This window comes from Chrysochloris asiatica, unplaced genomic scaffold (genome assembly GCF_000296735.1).
Source record: "Chrysochloris asiatica unplaced genomic scaffold, ChrAsi1.0 scaffold00055, whole genome shotgun sequence".
Lineage (NCBI taxonomy): Eukaryota > Metazoa > Chordata > Mammalia > Afrosoricida > Chrysochloridae > Chrysochloris > Chrysochloris asiatica.
The window spans coordinates 16,180,940-16,188,317 of record NW_006408573.1 but is presented as its reverse complement, the minus strand read 5'-3'; positions in this window follow the sequence as shown (position 1 = coordinate 16,188,317).

Here is a 7,378-nt window from a genome sequence, read left to right as displayed (position 1 = left end):
GGTCAGCGGTTCGAAACTACCAGCTGCCCCGCGGGAGAAAGATGAGGCTTTCTACTCCCGTAAAGATTTACACCCTCGGAAACCCTGTACAGGGACGCTATGGGTCGGAACCGACTCGACAGCACTTAACAACAACAACAATATACATATGTATATATTGTTGTGGGAGAAAGATGAGGCTTTCTGCTCCCATAAAGATTTACAGCCTCAGAGATGCCATACAGGGCCCCCAAGAGTCAGAACCCACTTGTGTGTACATAACAACAACAACAATGGAAAAAGTGCCATCGAGTTGCTTCTGACTCACAGAGAATCAGTATATAGTTTCTGAGGAGACACTGGTGAGTTTGAACAGCGACCTTGTAGTCCAGACGGACTTTGCAATCCTGCACTTACTCGACAGCCTCACAGCAGATTAGTACTAGACTGTGTGGTGCAGTGGGTTAGCACTGGACTGTGAGCCACAAGGGGGCAGATCAAACCCACCAGCTGCTATTCAGAAACCCTATACTGGGGAGCTATGAGTCAGAACCAACTTGAGGACACTTAACAGGAACCAAAATGAAATATATATGACATACATACACATGTTTTTGCATGTGTTACAAGAGGCCGAAAGCTGTCTAACGGGCTAGAGTATGACAGGTTGTTGATTTTGGAGCAGTGAATGGGTGCTTCTGTTACTAAAAGAGCCACAGAAAAAATATGTTAAATAGACAAGTGTGAAGGAGTAATTCATTAGAAAAACAGGGGGAAGGGTCTTCCAGACAAAGGAAGCTACAAATGGAATGGCCTTGAGCCTGGAGTATACTTGTCTTTAAACAACAGAAACAAGGTTCATACAAGCTGAGCAATCAGTGGGGACAAAACAAGGCAATGGAACCAGAGAAAGAGGTGGGGCCAGTTCCCTTTGCTTTTTCTGTTGTTAAGTACACACAAGTGGGTTCTGACTCTTAGGGGCCCTGTATGGTATCTCTGAGGCTGTAATCTTTATGGGAGCAGAAAGCCTCATCTTTCTCCCAGAGCAGCTGGTGGGCTCATACCACTGACCTTGCAGTTACTTGTCCAGTGACTATACGGAAAAATCAAACCCAATGCCATTGATTTGATTCCAACTCAGTGTGTAGGGTTTCTGAGACTGTATATCTTGACTGGGCAGACAGCCTCATTTTTCTCTTGTGGAGTGGGTTTGAACCATCAACCTTTCAGAGAGTAGCAAGATGTCTAACCCACAGCGCCACCAGAGCTCCATCTCTAGACTATAGAGAGGAGAGACAGCAAAGCAGCTGCTCTCAGCACCAGGAGGAGACCGGGAATGAGTAACACAGTGTCCTTGTCAAGAGCGTCTAGACTAGAGCGAAAGAAATATAAAACTAGAGTAATAAATGAGTTGAAAGAAGGTATAGATATCTCTAAACAACATTTAGCTGGGGTGGGTAACATTTTAGAGACTTTTGGAGTCCTGGTGTGGTGTTGTGGATTAATGAACTAGACTACAAAACTGTCTGAACTTCAAGGTCAGTGGTTCAAGTTCACCAGCTGCTCCCCGGAAACCCTATACAGGTTCACTATGGGTCAGAATCGACTCAACAGCACTTAACAACAAAAAGAATTATTTTCTAGAACCTAGAATAATTTGGTGGAATAGGAAATATAGATGATTAAAATACATTACCAAACATCCCAAAATGATTAATTTTCTGTCAAGTTTTGAAAATATTCCCCTTTTCTAATATGCTTATACGGACTGTCCCTGGCTTCCAGCAGGATTCTGTTCCCATGACGCTATCCTAAGTCTATTCTGATGTGAGTCAAATATTTCATTTTAATGTTTTTCACTATTAATTGTTGTTGAATTGGTTCCAACTCATAGCAACCCAATGCATCCTCACCATTGTTATGTTTGAGTCTACTGTTACTGTTACAATGTCACCCCAGTTTGGTGGGGGTCTTCCACTCTTTCTCTGACCCTCCACTTTTCCAAGCATGATGTCCTTCTTCAGGGACTGGTCTCCTGACAACATCTCCTAAGTACGAGAGATGAAGTCTCACCAACCTCATTTCCCAGAAGCAACACCAAAATTCAAATGCACCGATTCTTCTTTTGTCTTCCTTATTCATTGTCCAAGTTTCATATGCATATCAGACTGTTGATACCATGGTTTGGGTCAGGGGCACGTTAGTCCTCAAACTGACATCTTTGTTTATTGACACTTTAACTAACTGGCCTTTTGCAGCAAATTTCCTAATGCAATCTATCATTTGATTTCTTGACTGCTGTTTCCATGAGCATTGATTGTGGATCCAATCAAAATGAAATCTTTGACAAGTTCAATCTCTTCTCCATTTATGATGTTATATATTGGACCAGTTGTGAGGATTTTCATTTTCTTTACATTCAGGTACAATCTATACTGAAGACTGTAGTCTTTGACCTTCATTAGTAAAAATTTCAATTCCTTTTTGCTTCCAGCAAGCAAAGTTGTGTTGTCTGCATTCCATGTTGTTTATGAGTCTTCTTCCAGTTCTGAGTCTTATGCTGCTGTTGTTGTTGTTGAGTGCCATCTAGGCATTTCTGACTCATAGCGACTCTGTCTGCATAGGGTTTCCAAGGAGCGGCTAGTGAGTTTAAATAGCAGATCCTCTGGTTCAAACCAATCTTGCTTTATCCCACAGCAATTTCTCCATATAATACAGTTTCTTGGATTATTACCTCAGCATCCAGATTGAATAAGTATGCTGACAGAATACCACTCTGGTGCACACCTTTCCAGATTTTCAAAAATTCAGTATCCCCTTGTTCTGTTCCAATGATTGCCTCTTGGTCTATGTACAGATTCCTCATGAGCACAATGAAGTGTTCTGGAACACCCACTCTTCACAGTGGTATCCATAGTTTGTTATGATTCACACAGTCAAATGCCTTTGCATAGTCAATAAAGCATAAGTAAACATCTTTCTGGTATTCTCTACTTTCAGCCAAGATTCATTTGTGGTCAGCAATGACACCCTTCGTTCACATTCTTCTCTGAATCCAGCTTGAATTTCTAGTGGTTCCCTGTCAATGTACTGCTACAGCCATTTTGGAATTATCTTCAGCAAAGTTTTATTTGCATATTATATTTATGATACTGTTTGATGATTTATGCATTCCATAGGATCACCTTTCTTTTGAATGGATAAAAATATGGATCTTGGATCTTTTCCAATCAATTGGGCAGGTAGCTGTCTTCCAAGTTTCTTGAACTAGACAAGCGCTGCATCAGTTTGTTGAAAAGTTTCCGTCAATTCTTGGAGCCCTGTTTTTCACCAACGCCTTCAATCCTGCCTGGACTTCTTCTTTTAGGACCGTGGGTTCTCAATCATATGCTGCCTCTTGAAATGATTTAACATCAACCAATTCTTTTTGGAGCAGTGACTCTATGTATTCTTTCCATCTTCTTTTGATTCTTTCTGCATCCTTCAAGAGTTGCTCATAGAATCTTTCCACATTGCAATCTATGGCTTGAAATTTTTCCCCAGGTCTTTCAGCTTGGGAAATGCATAGCGTGCACTTTCCGTTTGGTTTTCGAACTCCAGGTCTTTGCACATTCCAGTATGTCAATATACTTTGTCTTCTTCAGCTGCCCTTTGAAATTTTCTGTTCAGCTCTTTTACTTGATCATTTCTTCCAGTTACTTCAGCTTCTCTGTGCTCAGCAAGTTTCAAATTTTCATTATCATTGTCTTTTAATACCAGGATCTTTATAAATTTGATTTCCATTTGTCTTTGGAGGTTGGAAACATTATACCGAAATTTACAGGTATGATGACAAATGCAGATTATGGACTGCAACACTTTATGTCATGCACATTATTAATTATTGCGTGTACAAAAAAAAAAAAAAAAAGAAGCAAAGTGGTAAGTGTGGTTCACTGCAGCTTGAGTACATCTTAAATCCAGGAGTCCTGGGGTGGACCTGTGGGTTAATGCAGTGGACTGCAAAGTCAGTTTGAACCACAAGGTTGGCGGTTCAAGCTCACCAGCCATTCCTAGGAAACTCTAAACAGGGTCACTATGGGTCAGAACTGGCTCAATGGCACTTAACAACAACAACACAACTGTATTACAGTGTTGTCCAACCTTCCTCTCAAGACACTCAACATTAATAAGGGTTAACATGTCCTGAGTGCTTCTTTTCTTAAAACTTTACAATTCATTAAGCCTCTGGTGAAAAATCCACTCAATCATTGCAGATCAAGTCACTATAGAATCGTCACCCTTTCCGCCAGCACCAATGCTGGCCTTTACAGTCCCCCTGACTTTCTTCATTTTGTTCTTGTGTCCCTTACACTGGCTGCTAGAGGCCTTTTCCTACTCATCCCGACAGTATCTTGCAAGTTTATGCTTGGGTTCATTTTTCTTTGCATGATCCAAGGAATTATAAATCAGGTCAAAGTCTCTTGGCCACCAAAATGGGTTCTGAATCCAAACACAAAGATGATGTCTGGTGTGGTTTGTAAGGTTTTACTAAAGTTTTTCCCGAAGTTCTATCTTAGGTATTATTCCTGTGGCCTTCTCAGGTGAAGGACATCTGTGACCATTTGTTGCCACTGAAGTCGTTGTTGTTGTTGTTGTTGCTGTTATGTGTCATGGAGTTGGTTCCGACTCACAGCGACCCTACACAGAGTTTCCGAGGCTGTAAATCCTTACTGGTGCAGAATGCCTCATCTTTCTCCCTCGCGGAACAGCTGGTAGTTTCAAACTGCTGACCTTAGTTAGTTGGTCACAAATTCCTGGTCCAGATAGTTACCCTGTCCTTCGTGATGATGGCAGATCCCCAGGCAGGAAAAGCAATTCTACTGAGTACTTCTTACGTGACAAGCTCTGTGTGTAGCTCTGACAGATACTAGCCCATTTGATATTTACGACCCTATAAAGAAACTACTGTTATGCTATTTGATAGATGAGAAAGCTGGGGCTTAACAAAATAATTTCCTACAGTTACCAGTTAGTAATATAGTCCAGTCATTGTATGTGTGCTTTCTGAAACTGATATTCATTTTAAATTTAGGTTTCTTTTTTTATTCCAAGGGAATATATTCATCATTTGGAAAAAAATATTGAACACCTACTCCGTGCCAGAACCGAGCAATGTACCAGGAATACAGTGGTGGATACAGCATGTTCCCAGGGCCGTTTCTGGAGGAACACAAAGGCTGCTGACTCTAATGTTGTGAAAATGAGTCTTTTAAAAACAAGGCTGGCTTAAAAGGAAAAGGTGGGTTAAAATGATATGACCAGAGTGCTTGATACTAGGAACACAGGCATGGGTCCTTGGATCTTTTACCACTAGATACCCAGTTGTTGTTAAGTGCCGTTGAGTCCATTCTAACCTATAGCGAAGGTTTCCAAGAAGCGGCTGGTGAGCTTGAACCGCTGAACTTGTGGTTCAAACCAACTTTGCAGTGTAGTGCATTAACCCAGAGCAACACACCAGGACTCCAAATATGCAGTAGTACCCCAGTAATACTCTTAATTCCCCGTTGTCCAAGTTGATCAGGAGCTGGGAGAGGTTCCAGAATAAAGGCTGAGAAGAAGACTGTCTCTTCGAGCAGGTGGACTCGATGGCTGGACCATGATCACTGTCCTCATCTCACCCCACATGCCAGCCCCTGGTCCAGAGGAGCTCTTGTTGGACAAGTGTCTTCTAGGAAGACCTGGCAAAGAACCACTTTTCCTCAATGCGTTCAGACCTCATGGCTCTTAGAATCCACAGATTTCTGTCCAACAGGATGGCTTCCAAATAGAGCAATATGCTCACATCTTCTTCCACTCTGGCCTTCTGTATTGTTGTGACAGCTGCCACCTCTCTCCCTTCCTTCCCTTCACTTTTTCATCTTCCACCTTTCTGTGAATATCGCATGCCTGCCACTGTGCCCAGGGCTCTGATAGGGGCTCTTCCACCTTGGGTAGGGAAGAACACACTCTCTCTCTTTCCTTTGCTCACCCTAAACTCCATCAAGACTGGACTGTGTTGCATGGTCTTCTCCACTGACAGGCAGGATAATGGGATAACTTGGGAGTGAAGCACACATAAGCTGGAATCCCAGCTCCACTACTTACCAGCTGCGCCATATTGGGCAGCACATCTAATTTTCTTCTTGTTTATTCTCTCACCTGATATTTGTATCTGGTGAGATAAAACAGGTTAATACTACTGCGTTTGAAGGACAGTTTTCAGGAATACTAGCCTTATATGAAGGGGCTGCAACAATTTTGTCGTTAATCCTTACACTGTTATGTACACAATTCTGCAATGATGATGCTCTACAGGCTCCATGTGTGTGGCTGTAGGATCAGCACTGGATTGCCAACCACAAGCTTGGTGGTTCAAACCCACCAGCCGCTACTCGGTAACCCTGTACATGAGTCAGAACTGACTCGATGGCACTTAACAATAACAATGCAACAAATATGATCTAGAAGTAGGCACATGGGTAGACATGCAAGTTGAATGGATGTGGAAGGGACAATAGGAGTATCCCTACAAATATATACGTAGATATATGTACAGGTGTATTTATCTTTGCTGTAAATATATCCATAAGTGTGGTGGAACATAGAAGGGCTAAAGTTATGAAAACTTCTTAAGGCATAACCAAACACCTTGAGTAAATAAGTCACTGGGCCTACGGGCTTAGGACCAAGGTCTCTGGGGACACCAAGATCACCTGGCATCATATTGTTATTGTCCAAAAGGACAATCTTGTACATCCTACTTTGGTGACTAGCAACTTTGGTCTTAAACGCTCATGAGCTGCCATGTGAGGCACAACTGTTGGTCTCTCCCTGAGCAGAAGAAAGAAGAGTGATGAAAATCACAGGCACATGGACCAATGGACCACGCAACATCACTCTCCACACCCTAGCACCAAAGAACTAGACCATGCCCAGCTACCACTACCAAGTGCTCTAAAAGGGATCACATTGGAAAATGTAGAATGAAATTCAAGATCCTAAAAGAGGCTAGGCTTACTGGTTGGATAAAGACTGGTGGAACTCGCAAGACCTTAATCACCCTTCAAGTCTGTAACTGAACTCACTCCCAGGGCTCAATTTTTCAGCCAAACTATAGACAGTGAGGTACACACACCTTAGGATAATCGGCCATTAGAGATCAAAAGGACATCACTTATACAAGAACAAAGTTCAGAAGGGTTAGGATAGAAGGACTAGAGACAGGAAATATAGGGACAAACAGGGATAAGTGATGCTACAGTGTGGGCACTGCAACCAATGAGATGAAACGAAATGAGTATGAATTGATGACTATAAAATGATACTCTCTGTAAATATTCACCCAATTCACAATAAAGTCTTTTTTTTTTTTTTTTTT